The sequence below is a fragment of the Hirundo rustica genome, chromosome 2, assembly GCF_015227805.2.
Source record: "Hirundo rustica isolate bHirRus1 chromosome 2, bHirRus1.pri.v3, whole genome shotgun sequence".
In the NCBI taxonomy this organism is placed as follows: Eukaryota; Metazoa; Chordata; class Aves; order Passeriformes; family Hirundinidae; genus Hirundo; species Hirundo rustica.
The window spans coordinates 45,290,413-45,312,038 of NC_053451.1; the positions used below are offsets into that span (position 1 = coordinate 45,290,413).

The following is a 21,626-nucleotide window of genomic DNA, read 5'->3' on the forward strand; positions in this document are numbered from 1 at the left end:
ACCATTTCCATGCATTTACCATCACTTCTCTGCCAAGCAACAGCTTACAGCTGTGAAGCCCCACAGACTCAGGATACAGTCATCTCTGAAGCCCACCACCACTTCATCATCAGGACAGAGTCCCCTTCAAACTCTCCTCTACAACCAAGGTCTGAAATACAACAGTGCAGTCAGATCCCAGACTCTTCTATGATGGTTCCCCAGCCTCAAATGCAGAAGCATAGATCCATCACTTAAGATTAACCCAAGTCAACTTTTTTTGTTAAGATTTAAATGCTCCATTAACAAAAATCCACCTATAATGTGTTTGAGGCCTTGAGCTCCTCCATTCGGTGCTCTCCATGAATACCCTGCAACACTAACTCACAGAGAAGCGACAGTGACATTTGCCAATTGTTTTAAGGGAAGTGCCAAAGCTGTTCATCTAGATTTTAATGTTTCCACAAACCAGCTATTGGTCAGTAACAGATCAAGCTTTCATTGTCCCAAGTGAAGACAAAAGCAATTCAGGATCTCAAGAACAGATTTTTTTCTACTTGGACACAATATAGTAAAAGATAATGCACAGGCTTGGTAAAAATAAAACACAATAGTATTGCAGCCTTCTTTGGATTACATCATAACTAGCTAGTGCTTAGAAGATAAAGAGCAATTAATTGGTCTATAATTGTCTTTCTTTTCCTGACAGCACCAGGCACCATATGGCCTAGTTCAGACCTCTGGGTTGTCCTTCCTTTTCAGTCCCTGTGCCAATCCTCAGGTCTGGGACATACTGGGAAAGCTTGCAAGCCCCCCCACCTTTTTGCAGCAAAAGACTGCTTTCCCACTTACACACATGCTTCACATAAAGAACTTCTGTGACCTTTAGCCTAAGCTCGAGTCTAATAATACTGGGTCAATCCAGCTGGCAACTTCCTCAGCTTACATTTACAATACTGCTTAAACCAGAAAGAAATGTTGCTCGTTTTGACAGTATGGACGAGAGCAGCATCAGCAGTAAGTATTGGAGCTAACTGCAAATCTGTTTCATATTTTGCAGTTTGTTTTTTTTTTTAACTAAATATGTAAGATAAGGAAAAAAAAAGAACAGTAATTATAACAGATGATTTACAAGGAAAGACAAGCTGCTGGCTTTTCTTGTATCTTCCTGTGATTTGCATTTTTCAGAAAAAAAAAAAAAAGAAAAGGTTGTATACTTTAAAAGATATGTAGTATGCCTCATTCTGTCTAAGCATTTCTAGCCATACATCTGGAATTGGATAACTTCAAATCTTTCTAATCTGCAGCATGAATGTATCAATAGCCTTCCTGCCATCAGAAGAAATTATTTTTGAGTTGTTAGCCGTTCTGACTAAACAGTCTTAAGGTCTTTTCAAAAACATGACATGTTCTGCACTAGTTAGAAGCTTGTCCATTATCCTGAAGACATGACACTTCAAGCAGGTGCAGCATTACTTTAATCACATCAAGTTAAACAATTTTTGAGTAACTGATTGTTTCATTTGAGATATACCAACAGCTGTTCTGTCAACAACCAAACAATGAGACACTGAAATTATATGCTGATGTCTGTTGTCCCAGCAGCACCATCTCTTCACTCTCCTGTTTCTTCATTCACTAACAGGCTGCAGTGGCTCTGTGGAGCTGGGACACAAGGCAAGAAACTAAAGCTCACCCGAGCTGGTTTCCCTGTAACTGTGCAGGCACTGGAGTGAGCTGAACTTGCAATCACTGCAGTATAGGAAGGAGTAAAGTTTTAAGAAACTGCTACAACATCCTTCCCTCTCTCAATTTACAGGTATCGCTTTGGGGGCTTTTTTGGAACACAAACTCAAGGAAGCAGGGACTGCTCACTTTGTACGGAAGGCTACAATTGGGGGGAAGCGTTTCAGGAATTTTATTATTACACAAACCGCGTTTCTCTTTATAATTGGGCACATTGTGGAAGTGAAGAAAAGCAGAAAGGGGATTTTCCCTAAAACGATCCCGCCTCTCCTCCTGTTAACAGAACTGTCCAAAAGCGACTCCGCGCCCGTGTCCCACTGCCAGCCGCAAGCACCGGCCCAGCTCAGGGCTGTGGGAAACAGCCCACCTTCCCCCTCCACAGCAGCCCGGCAGTGAGTGACCGCAAAGCCCGTACACTCCAAACGAGCCCCTTTTGCGTCATTTGCATTTCCCGGGGAAAGGGGTATTTCAACACGCTCACGAGGCAGCGGAGAGGGTGGCGAGCTGCTGGCTTTTGGCAAGTGACCTTCAGCTGACTGGCAGCAGCGGGGCCCCCGCCGCAGCCAGACGGGACCCCGCGGGCTCCGGACGCCCCCGGCCGGCTCCCGGGGCCCTGGCTCCTTGCAACACCCGTCCCGCAGGATCTGCCCCGCCGCGAGCGCCCAGCCCCGTGCCGCCGGGAGCCCCTTCTTCCCCCACTACTTTCGTGGGCAGAAAGCTCCCAAAATAAACTCCGGCCATTTATTAGCACCTCCGGCCAGCTGGGGCAGAGGCCTCGGACAGGCGGACCCCCACCCCGCTCCGTCGGGGCTGGGCTGGGCTGCGCTGTCACACGAGAGTCCGGAAAATGTCGGAGGGCGCGGGCAGGGCGCCCAGGCTGCCCGCACGGGGGGGACTCGCACACGGGACGCTCGCTCCCGCTTCGAGGACCGACCCATCTCCGCTCACCCGACCCCCCCGCTTCCCCACAGAACTTTCCCTTCCGCGGAGAGCATTTCTGGGGGATGGGGAGCGCTCCCACCCAGGGCTGAGGGGGAGCCCGCGCCCCCCGCCCCCGCTCCGCTCACCTCCCCGGGGCGCCCGGCGCCGCCGCTCGCCCCGCGGGGCTCGGCTCGGCACGGCACGGCTCAGCGGCGGCGGCGGCCGCGGCGGCGCGGGCCGCTCTCCATCTTCCCCCTTGGCCGTCCCGGGCGCCGAGTGCGGGGCGCAGTCAGGACATTCGCTACATTGTTGGCATTCCATTCGCGCCACGTGACCCCGCGGCGCCCGCGTCATTCCACTCCCCTCCCGGCGCATTCCAGCGGGGGGAGGGGCTTCCAGGGCGGGAAGGGCCGGGACGGGCCGGCGCGCCCTCCGGGACCGAGGTGGCGAGGGCCGCCTGCCCTCCGCCCGCCGGCCCCTCGGGGCGCCCGTCCCTGGGTGTACAGGCAGTGAGAAGTGGCACCTTTCCCCTCACTAAACCCACTCGCGTCACAGCCACTCCTCGCTGGGTTCTGGCGGGAGAGGGGTGGCACTGCCTTCGCTTTTTGAGGCAAAATGGGCTGGGGTAGAATCATGGAATGGCTTGGGCTGGAAGGGACCTTAAAAGGCCAGACCTTAAAATGAAACCATCTAGTTTCAACCCCCTGCTTATTGAGGGCACCTTCCACTAAAACAGGTTGCTTAGAGCCCATCCAACCTGGCCTTGGACATTTCCAGGGAAGAGGCATCCACAGCTTCTCTGGGCAAGATAAGTGGCTTGGAAGTGCTCTTCCACTCACTGCACGCTCCAAACTCATTTAAATTGAAAGCTGATAACCGTTATTCCTACCAGTATCCATTCCATGCTGGACCAACCAGGCACACAAAGCACTGGCACTAGCAAACCCTACGTGGGGTTTGCTTTTAGTTTCCGGTTTGCTTGGGGTTTTTTTGAGGGGGGTTATTTATTTTTCATATTTTTTCATGTTGTTTCATAAGGATGAGGAGATGAGGGAGCTATGAGGTATCAGAAGATGGACAGGGAATTCACATCTGGAACAAAAATCCAGAACCAACCTGCAAAGGATATTTGGATACAAAGTTTATATTTGACCTTGTTATGGATGGAGGTACCTGGACGGTACCAATGGAGGTACCAGATTCATAGACTAAGAATGGAAAAGATCTCTGAGATCGAGTCCAACCGTTAACCCAGCACCGACATGTTCACCACTAAATCACATCCCCAAGTGCCACAACCATGTACCTTTTGAACACTTCCAGGAGTAGTGACCTCACCACTTCCCTGGACAGCCTGTTCCAATGCCCAACCACCCTTTCAGAGAAGGTATTTTTCCTGAGATGCAATCTAAACCTCCCCTGGCACTACTTGAGGCCATTTCCTCTTGTCCTGCTGCTTGTTACCTGGGAGAAGAGACAGACCCCCGCTTCACTAAACCTCCTTTCAGGTAGCTTTAGAGAGTGATAAGATCCCTCTATGAACCTGTTTTTCATGAAAGCAGGAATAATGTGATTTTTGATATCTCTCTGGTCTTCAATAAAGGCAATTAACAATGAAAAATAATCCCCACACTCCCAAGTACAGTAATGTTTGGATCTGGGAGGCTGGCTCTAACCCCTCAGCATGACAGATACCCATGCTAGTCATAACCAGGGGGTATTAATACAGAGTAAAAACCATAAGAAAGTAAACTTTCTTATAAATAGGCATGTATCTTTAGATCGTTAACATGGAAGAAGGCTGCAGCCCTGAAATTCTTCAAAATTCTTAAAATCCTGTCACACAGCTGAGAGGTGTTCATTGTAGGGTTGCTCTGTTTGGCAGGGAAAATGTCAGTCTTGCAAACTGTTAAGACACGTTTAATCATGGGATGAGCCCCAGTGTTTTCCACTGGACTGAAAGCACGTATAACTGTCTTTCCAGGATGGGAGCTATATTTACAGCCTTTTCCAAGCCAGGGAGACTATTTTTGTAAGTAATATACTCATGGTCAGTCCTATCTCATGATATTTCTCTGAGCTTGTTTACCATAAATTGTTTTTTCAATGTCTTCCACGCAAAACTGTCAATAGTTCCTATACATGAATAATGCTTAATATATATTAAAAAAACAAACAAACAAACAAAAAAACACTTATAAATGTGAGAAAGTGCTGGCTTGGGAGGAGAATAGAATGTTGCATTTCATGAGAAAAATGCAGCCTGGTGCATAGAAATTGTTTAGCGTCTCACCTGAAGGCAGTCAGATACTGCAGATAAATTGCTGTCAGAATTTCAATAGTGTCGTTGACTGGAGTATGTTGTAGGGCAGGGTGGGGGGCAAAGAGGAAGCCTGTCACTCTGGAAAGCTGAAGATAAGGAAATCCACTAGGTTCAGACCAGATGCCAGTGTTGGCAGAACATTGCAGGAAAATGTGGATCATTTTGCAATCTTCAAATACCTGCAAAACAGAAGTAAATTTTAAATGATATGACAGATGCAGCATGGCTTCATTTTCTGAATTACTGCTGTGCTTATCCGATGAAGCATAGCAACATGATTGCCCAAACTAGACATTGCTCAATGGCTTGAGACCTTTTCCCAACAAAGTTCAGGCTGGTTTAAAGGAACAGCATCAAGATAAAAATTGCTTACTCTGTGCTATAATACTCTTTTGTAAGATTTGCTTGTTAACCACTTTCTTAAATCTAGGTAAAAAAAAAAAAAATCTTTTAATTTACTTTTCCCCTTTGGAATTGTTCGTTTTCCTATTGCATTCTGATCCATCTGGGAATGAGACTCAGCTTCACTATCTTGCTTCCTGGTTCCAGCCAGCTGCATTTTCTGAATTTCATGCATTTGCACAGAGTTCCTGGGATAGAATTCCCACCAGCAGAGCAGCAAGTACAGGTGAGATGGGTTGCATCCATCCTCTAGGAAGTGCCCATATTCAGCTGGTGCACTACAGATGTAGATACAACTGTAGACTATTTCTGCTTTTACCCTTTTAGAAGCCCAAACTAATGGAAATTGAATTCCTCAGAAATTCTAGGGAAATTGAAATCAGCTAGGTTGGTCACAACAACTTGGTTAAAATGTGATTTGATCTTTGTAAGGTTTTTGGCGATTACTCTGAAAGTCGTCTCTTTGGAAATTACTCTAAAGCCTTTCTTCCCAGCTGTCTTCTCCCTGGCGAGGCACCTCCAGAAGGAAAGATGCTCCATAAAAAGAACAATACAATTTGGCCTGTGCAGAGCAGCAAATCTGTTCCCAGACTAGACTATGAGAAATTAATCGGCCATGAGAAAGGGTCACTGTGTTTATTCATGGCTCTGCTTCAGTGAGTGATGCTGCTGGGTCTGTGGTGGTTACAGCACTCACCTGCTGACTTGCCTCAGCAGCTGTCTTGCCTTGTGGGCAAGTGGGAAGGACCACAGATCCACTATTTCACATTCTTTCTCCTTCCACCCACCTGCAACAATGAGGGACGTGGGAGCTCTGTGCAGCTCCATCCTGATACCTGATGCTGTATGTTGCTTCATGCCCTCCTCGTATTCTTGTTTCACTGTTTACTGGGCCACAATGTCTTTTTCTAAACTATTGTATTTGGAACAAATTACCAAATCCTGCTGCTAAAAATACTCCTAACAACCAAATAATTATGATGTGCGTGGATGAACTTTTTCTTTACACAGTACTAATCACCAATAAAAGCTTGAACCCATTCAGAAGACTTGAAAAAGAAAGGTAAAGCAGGAATATCATCATCAGTGCCTAGTTCTCTGCTAGTTTTTTCAAAAAGAGGAACACGCACATGTGAAATAATCGTGAACATTGAGAACACGTGTGTATGAGTGTACATACACAAGGAATTTGCTGACAGTGCCATCCTCTTTAGAATAACAGTGACGTATTTAGAACAAACCAGTGTGACATAACATGAATGATGTGCAAGGAAAAAAAGGCTTTACAATGTCACTGAAATGTTCTTGTTTCAACACATTGATTTTCTTTGCAGAGTGATATTGAGGAGTCATTCTTCCCAAATCACCAAAGCAAAACCAGTTTGAAACAGCAATTCTGAGTTCTCCAGCACAGTACAGATGATACAACCTATGTGTGAATATAACATACATGTTTAACCCTGATACAAAATTGCATTTTTGGTGGTCAAAGTTAAACTCAGTGCTTCAGTAATAGAGTAGGTGAAAAAAAATAAACCCTAACCAAGTTCTAAGTATGGTTTAGGTATGCTCATTTTTTCCCCCTTAGGAGTATGCCTATGGGATCTATCACAGCACTCTTTTGGAGTGGCAAAGATGCAGTGAACGTGAGACCTAGTATTTCATATATTTATTTTATGTCAGCACAAAGTATAGAAATAGGAGAAAACTAACTGGAAAGTTGCCTCAGCTTGCACACAGACTGGTTAACTGGGTAAGGCGTTCTGGATGCTCAGACTGCCTTTACAGGACTCACAGGTTCAAGAGGTTCAAAACTCTGAATTTCACAAGGACCCACGTTCCTATGTACTCTGCTCCCAGCCCCAGACTTTGTATCAATCATTGACTGCAGCTGGAGCCCAGCAGAGCCCAAGAGGACTGTAGGAATGTCGGGACTTTGTGTGGAATTTCACCAGTGTGAGCCAGTGGTCCCATCCGTTCGGAACTGAATTGCTGAGCCAGTTGCACCCCCCATTTGGAAATTAATTGCTGAACTGTTCAAGACCCTGCAATCAGCTTGATGGCATCACTTTGTTCAGCTGCAATGCAGATGGTTTTTGAACAACACAGCCACCCAATCTGGAAATTTTAGAAGGTTTTAGGCAGTGCCCTTCTGATCCTGGAGAAAAAGCAAAGGGTAATGCAGGACATGTGAAGCCCTGGTAACAGGTCTGGGCATCCAGCAACCATCAGTCTAGCCTGCAGTTATCTTTTCATCAGAGGCCTGGTACAGGAGCATCTCCCAGCATAACAATACCCCCACCACAGCTTTGTCCTTCCTGCCACATGCTCTGAGTGATTCACACCCCAGACAGAAGGAAAAGGTGTGGGAGGAACATATGAACACTCAAAGCCCTTGGCTTGCTGTAGAAAATGAGGGACTTTGGAACTGGTGAGGACAAGGATAGTTTCCCAAAATGTTTGTGCGGGGGAAAGAAAATGAAGGAGTTGTGAGGAACCCCTGTCCTGAGGGAACAATTGAGGCACTTTTGAATTCCCAGAGCAACTGGTATGGAGGTAAGGATTTGGGACTAGGAAACTCCTAAAGGAGTACAGCATGCAAAAGCAGCATCAGAGCACATGGGGAGGAATGAGCCACATGTGTAGCCTATGGAGTGCCCCATGCACACACACCCACACCCACACCCACATACACCCACCAGTCTAAGGGCATTTTGCAACTGTAAGGGACCATCCAAAGCTTCAGAAGGCTGACACACCACTGAAATGTTTCATGTTGATCTACGTGAGGGGGTGGTAGCCAGGTCTGTAGAGCCAAAGATAACATAGATCAGCCTTTTTCCACTCCCTGTCCCTTTTGGGACTGACAGCAAGCTGTTTCACTTCTCCACTTGAACTTCCTTGACTATAAAGAAAGAGGGGTATTTCCCATGTTTTGGAAAGGCTAAGAAATCTCTGGATGAATAGCTCTTTCTGTGACCTACCATTATGTTAAATTGATGTCTCAAAGCCCAGCCTCAAAATTCAAGGCCTAATATTAAAGCCCTGTGCAGCTCTATCCATGAGTAACTCATACACAGGGAAAAATCTAAGTCTTGTTTAAAGATCTGATCCTGTTAGATAAGACCCTGGAATATGAGACAAAAATTACTCATGTGACAGACTGCAATTTACTCGTATGAAGCCTAAATTAGCAGTGAATGAAACTTTACTGAAAATAGGTACTTTCAGTTAGTTACTTGCTTGCAATTAATGCCTGGTCACTAAAGCTAAATGTCACATTCCCCAAAAGCAGCATTAGGAAGGGACCTTCTGGACACCTCACCAGAGAAATCTGATGGATAATTGTCAAGAGGGAGACAAAATGTAGTAGTCACAGCAGAGAATGCACACAGCTCACATTCTCAGGGTTAGTTAGGAACCCAGGACCATTTGCTTGCAAACCAGACTGAGTCACAGGCATTTTACCGCAATTACTCCTAATCCTTCCCAGAGCAAAAAACCAAAACCATCTCAGGAAGCCTTAAGGTGTACAATTCTTAGAAATTTATCAAGATCCTTCTTGTCCTAAGAAAGGACAAGTAGGTATGGCTAGACAGAATAAATATGTTAACAAAGGAGTTCAGCAGTGAGGGCCGGCAGTCCAGTGCCCTTGGAAGATAACACTAGATGGATTATAACCGTCTCACCTTACAAACACAGAAATGGTTCTCCCAGCTAAAGGCTTGAATGGAGTTACAAGTAAGCACATTTAATAGGCTGCCTTATCAAAAGCCCTACAAGGAAAAGTGGTACTTCAGAAAAGGACAAGGAAGTGTCAGATTAGATATCAGTTGAACACATTTTGGGTTCCCAGCATGATGTGTAGTTTGGACTACATGTGGGTCTCAGAGGAAACCATTCCTCTTCTGAGATGTTGCTGGATCTGACAGAGTCTGTAAAAAGAGGGAAATATAACAGGAAGATCATCAAAAAATAGTGACCATGTTAATGAGCCTTGGATCAGATCTTTGAACAAGACTTGGATCTTTCCCTGTAAGCCTTGTTATTATGACTAAGTCAGCTCTAAAGCGAAAAAAATAACAGCAATGAATTTCATCTGATTAGATGCTGAGAGAAACTGGACATGGACTAGAGTAAAGGAAGGAATGAAATAGAAAAAGCAGCAGTGGCATATGTTAAGAAGCACTATTAATGCGCATTCAAAGACAGTTAAAATAATAGTACAGATGGGTAAGGAAGTACATGGGTAAGAAAAAGATGCAGTACAGAAGAGAACTAGACAGATTGCAGACTGACATCAGTAAGGCACATGGAAAAAGGAGCGAGTCAATATAAAACATGGAAGTCAAACTGTAAGAGATTGAACTATGTGCATTCAGATACTCCAGATACATTGAATAAGACTTCAGTGGAAACAGGCAGAGGTAGATGTCAGCTATAGAAGTAGAAAAAACTTATTTCTACCTCTATTTTGATGCTTTTGCATCAAAGAGTGAGAGAAGTAGGTGACAGAAGTAACCATAAATTAAAAAGAAACAGAAATAAGAGCATGCTGATGCAAGGCAATCGCATGTGTGGAACAGCTACTAAACGAGAACATTCCAGGGAAGCACAGGGAAAATATCAGTTAATCTTCCTATATGTGATGGTGCACCAGAAGGCTGCAATTGCTACCAAAAAACCCCAAACCCATAATAAGGCACCACCTCTGCAGATAAGATGGACAGAGGAACTGAAGGGAGAAGCAAGGCTAGGCTGCATGAACATTCACAAGGAACACAGCAAGACAGCATCAAAGCCAGGACCAGAATCCTCATCTACCAAATAATGATCAACAACTAGATCATACTGTCACTAAAAAAAGAAACCAAATTACAAAAGGATGCAAAACACAAGGAGTCAGAGAGGATGTCCAATTTCTCGGTTCCAGGCTATTGCCTGGATACAAAGTTCTAAGGCAAACCAGTAAGACTTAGGTCTTGCCCTAGTTACTCTGCAGAAATTCAGAGCCTCGCTGCCCAGCTTCTCTTTGACATGGTAATTTTCCAGTGGAACTGTAAGCCTATTGCTTCATCTAATTTTCCTAAGTAAACCGGCTTTTCACAGTGACTGTGCCAATGGAGCTGGCCTTACATCGGCCTTACCTGCCGCCTCTGCAAGACGGCGCAGAGCTGGCCAGTGGTGCTGCTGGCTCATGGCATCTCCTGGGCTTGCAGAACTCTCCTGTTCAAGGTCTGCCCTCAGAAGTGGCAGGCTATCAGAAGTCCTGCTGAGCCCAGTGCTGAGCCACCACGTTTCTTGTGCTGTAAGAGAGGGCCCGAGAGCTGAGCAGTTGTGTGGTGCAGTTGTGAGGGGCAGGGCTCCAGTGGAAGCCTCCACTGTTTGGATTGCCTGCAGGAAGGAAGTGGGATAACATACAACTTGGCAAGGCATCTCAAAGCAGCATAAGAATCTGCAGTCAACAAACCTCACGTATTTTCTTGGGGAAGAAAGCATGATACTGAGTAGAGGAAAAACTACAGTCACACCTCTGTGTACTCTGGGAGTCAAAATCCTGTGTGCTTTGTACTTGTTTGCGCAGCTTTATCAGCAAAGAAGGATACCAGAAACCTGAGGGAAGTATTTGCTATTGTCTGTGAGGTGAGTGACTTGCACGAATAAAATAACTTGGCCTGACCCATTGGTATAATCACAAACAGGATGGAAAGATGGGGATTAAGTATCACATGGCCTTGGCAATAGAAACATAAAATTGCACGTTGGGACTTGTCATCCAGATGTGCCATACATCCATATAAAAGAGAAAGTTTTATTGAAATTGGGTTTAGGATTACAGCCGCTAAAAAGTTGTTGGGGAAAATTCTGAGAGGATCCCTCTGTAGGTCTATTAGGTTTGCACAGCAAGGTTTTGGTCATGGGGGAATACAGGGGTGGCTTCTCTGTGAAGCTTCCAGAAGCTGCCCCCATGTCCAACAGAGCCAATGCCAGCCAGCTGCAAGATGGACCCACCCACTGCTGGCCAAGGCTGAGCCCATCAGGGATATTGGTAATGCCTCTGGGATAACAGATTTAAAACAGGGTGAAAAAGAGGCACACAGCAGCAGCCAGGAAGAGTGAAAAGCATGAGATCAACAACAGTGCATGCACGCAGTTCAGTAAGGCAGGGGCAGGAGGTGCTCCAGGCACTGGAGCTGGGATTCCCCTGTGGCCTCTGGTGCAGACTGGTGAGGCAGCTGTGCCCCTGGAGGTCCAAAGAGGAGCAGAGATCCACCTGCAGCCATGGAAGAGCCCAGACCAGAATAGGGGGAATACCTGAAGGAGGCTGTGACCCCATGGGAAGCCCATGCTGGAGCAGCTCCTGGCAGGACTGGTGAATCTATGGAGAAAGGAGCCCATGCTGGAGTAGGTTTGCTGACAGGACTTGTGACACTATGGGGGACCCATGTTGGAGAAGTCAGTGAAGAATTGCAGCCCGTGGGAAGGACTGATGTTGAAAAAGTTCATGGAGAATTGTCTCCTGTGGGAGAGACCCTGCACTGGAGCAGGGGAGGAGCGTGACAAGCCTCCTCCTGAGGAGGAAAATGCAGCAGAGACACGTGATGAACTGACTGCAGCCCCCATTTCCTGTCCCCCTGCACCACTGGGGGGGAGGAAGTAGTGAATCCAGGGGTGAATTCAAGGAGGCAGGGGTGGGAGAAAGGAATTTTAAGAATTAGTTTTTATTTCTTATAATGCTACTCTGATTTGATTGATAATAAATTATTTTTCCCCAAGTTGAGCCTGTTTTGCCCATGACTGTAATTGGTGAGTCCTTTGTCTCCCTGTCCTCAACTCAACCCATGAGCTTTTTGTTATATTTTCTTTCCCCTGTCCAGCTGAGAAGGGGAGCAATAAAAGCGGCTTTGGTGGGCACCAGGCTTCCAGTCAGGGTCAATCCACCACAGTAGGAGACTGAAAAATCCTCAGCTCTCCATAATGCTTTACTAGAGTATCATCACAGAATAATATACATGAAAACAGCATAGAAACTGAAAGAGTTTCCCCTCCAAAAATGCTTCACCACGTGTTCCTGTTTGATGACTATCATTATCACCGTATGTCTCCTAGTCTTCCACACAGTCTTTCAGCCCACATCTATTTTGAATTAACTTCCCACACCAGCCACTGCTTTTAGCTCACTTCAGGAATACAAAGTTCCACGTTTAAAAAGCATCACAGCAGTCCTAAACATGCTTTCAATTTTCTAGCTACTTTCTTTCAGATTCTGTTCTACCTTACCTTTACATACTCTGCTAGAGCTCATAAAAACTCCAGGATTAAAGAAGAAAGGCTCTGAATGTTAGGGGGTAGCTTTTATTCATCATCAGTCAGTAAACTGTAGGTTGGATAATATGTGATTTGCAAATAATTAAAATACAGATTTTGGTTATAATGAATCTGTAACTTAAATGACTAAAGTTTTCTTTAAATCTCAGAATGTGATAAACACATGAATAGGAATATTGTTATACTGTAAATCGAAGTGAATGGAAACATAGAAGTCACAACCAATTGTTTTAAAGTAGCATCTCATGACAGCATGCAAAACAACTCGAGTGGCCCTTGCTTTTCTATCCCCATGTTTACAAATCACAGAATCATAGAATGGTTTGGGTTGCAAGGGACCTTAAAGATCACCTAATTCCAGCCCCCTGCCATTGAGATAGGGACACCTTCCACTAGACCACATTGCTCCAAGTCTCATCCATCCTGGCCTTTAACACTTCCAGGGACAGAGGATCCACAGCTTCTCTGAGCAACCTGTGGCAGTACCTCACCACTCTCATAGGGAAGAATTTCTTCCTAATATCTAATCTAAACTTGTCCTCTGTCAGTTTAAAGCTACTTCGCATTGTCCTGTCACTACGCACCTTTATAAAATGTCTCTCGAGCTCTCATGTGCCCCCATTCAGGTACAGGAAGCCTGCTCTAAGGTCTCTCTAGAGCCTTCTCTTCTCCAGGCTGAACAATCCCAATTTTCACAAGCTGTCTTCATAGGAAAGGTGCTACAGCACTCTGATTGTCTTCTTCATGGTCCTCCAATGGATCCACTCCATTGTTAGGTTGGGAAGCCCAGACCTGGATGCAGCACTGCAGATGGGGTTTCAGCAGAGCAGAGCAAAGCAGAGCAGAATCGCCTCCCTAGCCCTGCTGCCCACACTGCTTTGGATGCAGCCCAGGATGCAGTTGGCTTTCTGGGCTACGAGAGCACATTGCTGAAACACACCCAGCTGCTTGTCCTAACCAGCACCCCATAGCGCTTCTATTCAGTGCTACTCTCCATCCATCCTCCATCCAGCTGTATTTGTGCTTGGGATTGCCCTGACCCAGGTGTGGGACCTTTACACTTGGCCTTTTTGAACTTCATGCAGTTCACACCTCCTCCAGCTTGTGAATCGCACTATACTACTTGGTGTCACTGGCAAACTTGCTGAGGGTGCACTCTATGCCACATCACTGACAAAGCTGTTAAACAGCACCAGTCAGTGAGGAATGCCACTTGTCATTTTTCTCCCCTTGGACATTAAGCTGTTGACCACAACACTTCGAGTGGGACCATCCAGCCAATTCCCAATCCATTAAGTGGTCCACATATCAAATCCATGTCTCTCCATTTTAGAAATGAGGGTGTCATATGGGACAATGTCCAATGTCTTGCACAAGTCCAGGTAGATTATGTCTGTTGATTATGTCTGTAGATTATGTCTCTTCCTTTATCCACTGCTGTTGTAACTCTGTTGTAGGAGGCCAGCAGATTTGTCAGGCATGATTTGCCCTTAGTGAAACCATGTTAGCTGCCATGAGTCACCTCAATTTCCATGTGCCTCAGCATAGCTCCCAGGAGGATCTGCTCTGTGATCTTGCTGGGCATAGAGATGAGACTGACATGCCTGTAGTTCCCTGGGTCTTCCTTTTTTTCCTTTTTAAACATCTTCTCTGTGCTCTCACCATTTTTTGCTTCAAGTACTGCAATTAACGCACAGTTTCTCACCATGCTCCTTTGTACTCCCTTTAGACTAACAAGAGCAGTCTAATTGTTCTTCTATTTTCCACTTCTCAAAGATTCACATGTAAGTCCAGATGCTTGAATGTTCTCTGCAATGCCAAGCCCTTGGTGCATATGGAGCAAGAGGGCAGGCTCTGTCTAGGACATGAATTTCAATGCACACCAGGTCTGTTTAGCCATTCTCTGTGTACACAGTGATTTGGGTGTGCAAATTTGGAGATTACTTTTTAAGCCTTGTGCAATGTTGTGAAATGCAAGCAAAGACTCTGTTCATCCACAACAAGTGTTTACTTCGCCCCTTGGAATTTCAGTTACTGCTGCTCCTCATGACTTTTTGAAACATTACGCTGAATCCTCATCTCGACAAATGAGGGGAGGCGTGTGCTCAGAGTGGGTGATACAAAATGTGTAGTTGGAGATTTTTGTCTGGTGGCCCCTGAAACACGGCACAGCTGATCGTTCCGTGCTCCTGCTTTGATTACACCTGATCATTTCTGCCTGCACCTTTCTAGAGGGTAAATGACCTTCTATTCTGTCCATGACTATCCAGTTTTAGATCCCTGTGGCTTTTAAAATCTTTTCTACTGAAGCTCTTGCTACTAATATATATTAATTCTGTCTCAAATGGATTTTGTTTGATATAATAGTATCAGTTCTCTCAAATCTGATTTCTGTACTTCCTCTATTTTTTTCTGGGTTCAGGGAAGGTGGGTTTTTTTAATCTTCTTTCCTTTTATTTCATGTCACTGGTCTCTCATGAAAGGCCTAATCTGTAACATTTCATTTCTCTCTCAGTACTTCTTCTTGAAGTGGTCCTTGCTTTTCCATCACCATGACTACAATTCTTTTCTATGCTCTGGCCACTACTTGTTTTAGCTACTGTAACTCACTGACAGCTTCTCTTTCAGGTTTTCTGTACTCCCTTTAGCCTAACCAAAAATTTGTCAATCTACCTTCTCCTCCCCTACACTTGAAGGATCCCATCTCATTTCTTATTCTTGCCATCAGCTCCCTGCCTCCTCACTCTTCAGAGGCGTTCCTCTTTGCCCCGTTCCCTCTCTTGCTTCCTGAGTGCCTCCCGATACTATCCTGTCACAGTACCTCTTGTCTTCTCTCAGCCTCCGTTTTGTAGCCTGCCTTTGTTTTGGAAACTGAGTGAGTTGAAATAATGCCAGTTTTCCCAGTTTTACAGGGAGAACTGATGCACAGAGCCCTTGACTCCTGAAGGTCACTTATGAGGTCCATGGCAGATTAGGAAAGAAATCACAGTGTTTCTGACTGACATCCAGTCATTCAGCCCTGGAGTTCCCATCTCCATTCAGATCTGCTGCCCTGGTGGTTCTTCATCTCTGCAGGATCCATCTTTCCCTGGAGAAAATTACCTCGTGTTTTTTCTTGACCGCGTTTGACTCTGAATTCTTTGGGAACGACTTAAATGTTTTTGTACTTGCAAAGCACCCAGTTCACCTTTATAGTGCCACATAAATGTTTTCCCCTTCCTAATTATAGTAGCCAGTGGCTCAGACATGCTGAACTGTACTTGGGGAGGAAGCAGACAGTTTTCTGTGCATTGCACAGAGGAAATTGACAGTCTGTGTTTGCTCACTAATTGAATGAAACATTTCACTGACTTTAGCTTGAGCAACATAAAACTGTCTTGAACAGCCTAAATGTGCCTCTGTTAAGATTTCAGATAAGATCTCCTGCCAGAACTGTGATGCTGCCTTGGTAACAGCGATGGTCAGGGTAAAGTGTTGGCTCTGAAGCATGGGAACAGAAAGCATGACCCTATCTGTTCCCTCATCTTCTGGAATTCAAGGGACAAATATTCTTAGAAAACTCTTTGTGTTTTAAAGGATGAAAAATCTTCATTGTTTTTCTGGATTTATTGCTGTAACAGGTTCAGAGGTCCTTGGTCCTCCTTCCACTAAATTAGCACAGCACTGACTGGAGGAATGGCTGCTGCTGTCCTGAACTGGGAGAGTTCCCATGGTACCACACTGTGTTAATCCTATGTAGCACCCAACTGTCTCTTTGACTGTCTTTTTCCCAGAATTATGCAACTGGATTAAGTATGGCTCAGCCTTGGTCCACATAATTTTACTCAGTCTCACCAGAACCAGAGTCAATGAGTGAATATCAAGTACATTTATTCAGGTAGTACTTTAATAATTTACCATAAAAGTGAACAGTGTCAAAATTATCTGTACTGACATCAGGTCTTTGGTCATTGCCTGCCCATTCAGTTGCCCAGAGAGGTTGTGAAACCTCTCTAAGTGGGGATTTGCAAAATCTGACTGGACATGGCCCTGAGAAACCTGTTCTAGGTGACCCTGCTTGAGTAGAGGTTTGCACTAGATCCCCATCAAGGGCTCCCTTCCAACCCCAGGTATTCTGTTACTCAGCGAGATAAGCTCTTCCAGGTTTGTATCACCTACACTCCATATGTTCCTTCCAGGCAGCAAAGAGAACTCCTGCCCGGGACGCAAAGCCCTTTATCTGAAATTAGACAAAGGGTGGGGGGAGGGGGACCCCCGTTCGTCCTGTAAAGAAAGTCTAGCTGGAGAATTGTTCTTTCCCTAACGTTACTCTCCTTATTCTTATTTTTTATGAGTAACACTTGGGAACCCAGAGTACAACAGGCTGAATTTATTCATAGTCTGAGCATTATGAAAGCACCCTCTGAGGCAGTTTCCTCTCATGCTGCCACACCATTGAAGGCAGCCCTGACCTTCAGGGACCACCCTCTTCAGGAATGAAGGGTTATTCAGCCTGCATCCTGTTTAAGAACCACACGCCCCTCCTGAGTACCGGCTCACCGCTGGAGCAAGGGCCTCGCCATCTGTTTCAGTGTTCCCACTGTGGAACAGAGCTCCTGAAGTGACCAGTTGTGAGAGTGTGACCCACTCTTCCTGGTGCTGGGTCAGAACTGAGCTCTCTCTGGGTGTACACAGCTAAAGCAAGCCTGATCCCACAAACCTGTAGGTAGAGATGTCAGCAATTTGGCTGGCATCAGCAGGAAAACACACCCTTGGGGTACAGCCTTGCATATAATTTAACCTCAGCTGAATACACGTAGGAAACTGTGATCTGGCTCCCTCAATTCTTATGCAAGATAAGCCCTTTGAAGTCCTTGTATTCTGCAGGCAGGGCCAGCTTGGCATTTTTGCCAAGTCGGTGAAACATTTTGACATCAACTGGTTTCCTCTTCCCCAAAACAACAACTGGCTCTTGTTCTGCTTATTTTAACCCTGAAAAAAAACTTCATCCCATTTCCGTCTTGCTCTGCATTACTATGAGGGAACACCATTGCTGCCACAGTTTCTCTAGTGCATGAATACACAGACTCGTTCCATACAAACCTCCCTTTTCTCAGTGCCCAGCCCCAAGTGTCTGCACTGGGTTTCACGCTGATTCCAGCAAGAGGCTGGAGAAAGAGAGAGCAGGTTGCAGAGCGGAGAACAGACTGTGTTTGCCATTCTTCATGCTGCAGAGTGCAACTAGAAGTTTCTTACAGGAAATAAGACTGTGAAGGATCTAGTTTAGGCTGACTTCACCATGGCACATACTTGGCTAGTCTTAAAAACTCCAGTGCAAAGATTGCTCACATTTCTCTTTGGGAACTTGGTCCAGTGTTTCATGATGTGTTGGAGGCTCTGACTTGGGGCTACCCCCATCCAGATTTGCTAGATATTTTCTTTTTCTGTCCAGAAAATTTGCCTGCGCAGATGTTTGAGGATAGTCTGTACTGCAGCTTGGATAGGAAGGCTACACATGTGGAAAACCTGGACATATCCCCAGGACCTGTGCTGACCTATTGTACAATCTGTGCACAGGAAACCAGACCAGGAAGCACTGATCTTACTCTATGAATGGGATGTGGTTGCTTGGTGAATACACAGTACATTCAGTGTCCCAAATGTGTGGGATTTACTACATATAAGTAACATATCTGATTGCAGAATCAGAGAGCCGTACTGGATTCACTGCATTGGCACTGCAGAGCATGACAGAAGTGAGAAACATACTGAAACTGGGATCCTGAAGCACACAACAACAACTGTGTGATGCTGAGGTTATTAGACACCGACACTTCTGCATTAACTTGGGTCCTGCTTTGAGTTGCACTTATCCTCTGTAGCCTGGCCCAGCCCTCCTAGGTCTCTACCTTCTCATTCTTCTCCAATTATTTCCACCCCTCCCCCCTCCCCACCCCATATTAGGTTCAGTAAGTACCAAATATATATTGGGAGGACACCCTGAACAGAAGCAGAACAGCCCTGTGCTGGCTGCAGGACATGACACAGTCACACTTACCTTAACCATCTGGAGGTGCTGCAGCCCCACGTGCACTGCAGGTGAGGGGTGGCAGAGCACTGGGGTAAAGAGCAGGGGGAAATCAAAAGTGCTGGGCAGCAGTACCTCCCTTCCTGTCTTCCACCACTCCTCACTGTCATGCTTTTATACTGACACAGCTCTTTGCATGACCACAGGATGACCTAGAAGAAGGGAAATTCCACACTAAATAATGTTTTGGGTTTTGCTTGGGTTGTTTTTACTTCAGCCAATAAGCAGTTGTACTGGTCTCATTGAAGCTGCCACTTAACTGTCTCTGAGCAGAGGGGTGCAGAAGGGCCAAATGTCCCTTAGACAAGCGCTGCGTAGAAGACCATGAATGAGTTGGAACAGCAGCAGTGCCTGTCCATCTTACTCTTGTCATCTCCTCCACTGACACCTGGGTGTGTTGTGCAGTGCCACAGCTGGCTGCTTGGTGAACCAGCCCAGGCAACCAATCCAGCTGAAAAAGCATTCATTAGAATAAAACTAACAGGGACCATTTTTAGTGCCACCCCTTCCTCAGTGGGGTACACTGCACAGGGGGAGAGGAGCAATGAGGGCATGGCTTGGTTCACCCTGTGCTCCTGCCTAAGACGTTCCCCCATGACTCTCAGCCTTTGCTGTGTGAAACAACAGCCTGAACACAGGCACCTTCCTCTCCCCTCAACTAACTGTATTCTCACATTTCGTTTCTCAGCACAATCTCCCATTCTGAAGGGAAGGGTGGTAATTTTTTGTGAAAATTCACATTGTTTTGTTAGCAAATAAATTCATGTTTGACACAACATCCGCCATGTCTGCCAGATCGGCAGGGGTTTTCTTTCTCTGCTCTGGCTCTTTTCCTCCTTGTTTTATTTTTCCTTTCCAGTACTCTCTTAATTTAGACTGGACCCTCTTGTAACATCAAGTCAGCGACTTGCTTTGGGCAAAACAATTTGCACACTAGATTTATTGTCTTCCTGCTTGGATGTCCATCTTGTAATGTCTTCCACATCCAAGCCCATCCAAGTTTCTCTCTTTTTTCCTCTGTACTTTGAGCTTAGTGTTTTGAAGGAAGTTGATCAAACTGAGCATTCTTGTGAATTTGAATTTGGTTGCCAAGAATGTAAGTGATTCATCCCCCTGTAAGGAAAAGTGCTGGCAGTAAAACATTCCCCATTCCCCCTTTTCTACATGCAAAATACTGTTACTGCTCAAAACAGCAGATCTTTTCACTTAGAACAAAGTGTTACCCTATTAATTGCACAACAACTAGAATTCTTAAAATACCTTTAAGCTCTATTCTTAGAAGGAAATATTGCCAGCAGAGGCCTTGAAAGTGATGAGATGTAAATTACAAGCACTAATAAAGCACAATGAAATGGTACCTTGCCTCATATCCTTCACATTGTTATCTTACCCTCAGCAGGACCAAATTCCAGCAGTTTTTCCTTTACGCTTTGTGTCATGGATATTTTAAGAACCCTTCAGGGAAATACAAAATCATTTCAGGGGAGAAATGTGTTATTTCCTTGCATGAGGACAGTGCAGAAGCTGAATGAGGTATGCAGTGAGAGGAGTTTAACGTCCCAGTTTGTTCCGTATGGCGGTGCTGGTGTGGCTGGACAGACGCACGCCTTGGCTCAAACTCCCCAGGGACTTGCCACAGCCACATTCCCTGTGCAAGGACACCCTGCCTGCACCATGCCTGTCTTGTTCCTCTTCTGCTACAGTACTACAGCGAGAGAAGATTTTCATATGTTCATCAAATATTGAGTCTGGTGCCCTGAACACTCCTTCCCCAGAAGTCAGAGGGCTTCGTTTATAATTTGGCAGCAAAAGAAAATGTGGTTTGAGACTAGGTATGCATTATTACAGTCAGGAAAGCAGGATTCCTCTTTTCTGGAAGTCTTTTAAAAGCTATGACATTAGCAGAAGACTGCATTGCTATTTGTCACAGTTTTGGCTTTACTCCTGGCTGGGGCAGGAAATGGTGTACACAAAGTATAATTCCCACATTTCAGCAATGCCCCTGCAGCCTTGCTCCATCAGAGACACACAGGTAGGGCCAATAACAGTTGCACTTGAAGTTTTTCAATCTTGCCAAGGACCAGCTACTTTCCACTACCTTTTCCCATCTATTATCTCTACCAGCTAGCCACTGATGAAGACACTCACAATCCTGGTGACTGGGATCATGGGATTGCTGTCCCAGCAAGAAGCCAAGACTCATTCAGGCAGCCTGAAGAAACTGTAAACTCCCCTGCAGTTGGGCTGTCAGCATGTGTACAGAGGTAATGGAGCTGTCTAACTCACAGCCCACAAGAGAGCAGGGGGAGAATGAACTTTGGAGCTCCCAGGAGCAAGTGCACAGCCCATTCTTGGTGGTCTTCCACCACTAACACCACCAAAAATTACCAGCTTAAGACAAGAGGCTCAAAGAACCTGGGATGAAAAAGCATTGACCAAAATCCAGGCATCCCCAAGTGCAAATACAGTAGTAGGAACTTCTCCACGACTGACCAAAAATGTCATCTGCCATCTAAACATAAAAGGGAGAATGTGTAATGCCTCCACTGGCCAAATCATTTGCATCCTCTGGCCACAGCTCAAAAAACAACTACAGCCATGTTAGCGCAAATATAGAAATCTTCCCACTTTGTTTGCTGCTCAAGATGGACGGATGCTCATGAATCTCTCCGTCTGACTGGTCTTCATGGTTTCTAATCAGAAACCAATTAATAACTTTGACAGTGTATAATTTCATCTTTGGCCATGGCTAAAATCCTTTCTGAATCTCATTCATGTGAGAAGCATGAATGTTTGAGCAGCAGCTCTGTATTTTCTTGGGTGAAGCCAGACCCAAGTCTGAAAGAAGCAGCCAGACTG

General features: G+C 45.4%; 1 protein-coding gene across 2 annotated transcripts in view; it reads right to left on the reverse strand.

The window, feature by feature from the left end:
- LATS2 (large tumor suppressor kinase 2) overlaps nt 1-2,852 on the reverse strand; it is a 48,095-nt gene extending 45,243 nt beyond the window's left edge. The window contains exon 1 of one of the 2 annotated variants that reach the window (XM_040054890.1): nt 2,793-2,852. The gene's annotated coding sequence lies outside the window, so the exon portion shown is untranslated. Of the gene's footprint in view, nt 1-19; nt 99-2,792 lie in introns of those variants that run through there. The other variant, XM_040054891.2, reaches the window with a different exon arrangement.
- Nucleotides 2,853-21,626: the final 18,774 nt, after the last annotated feature.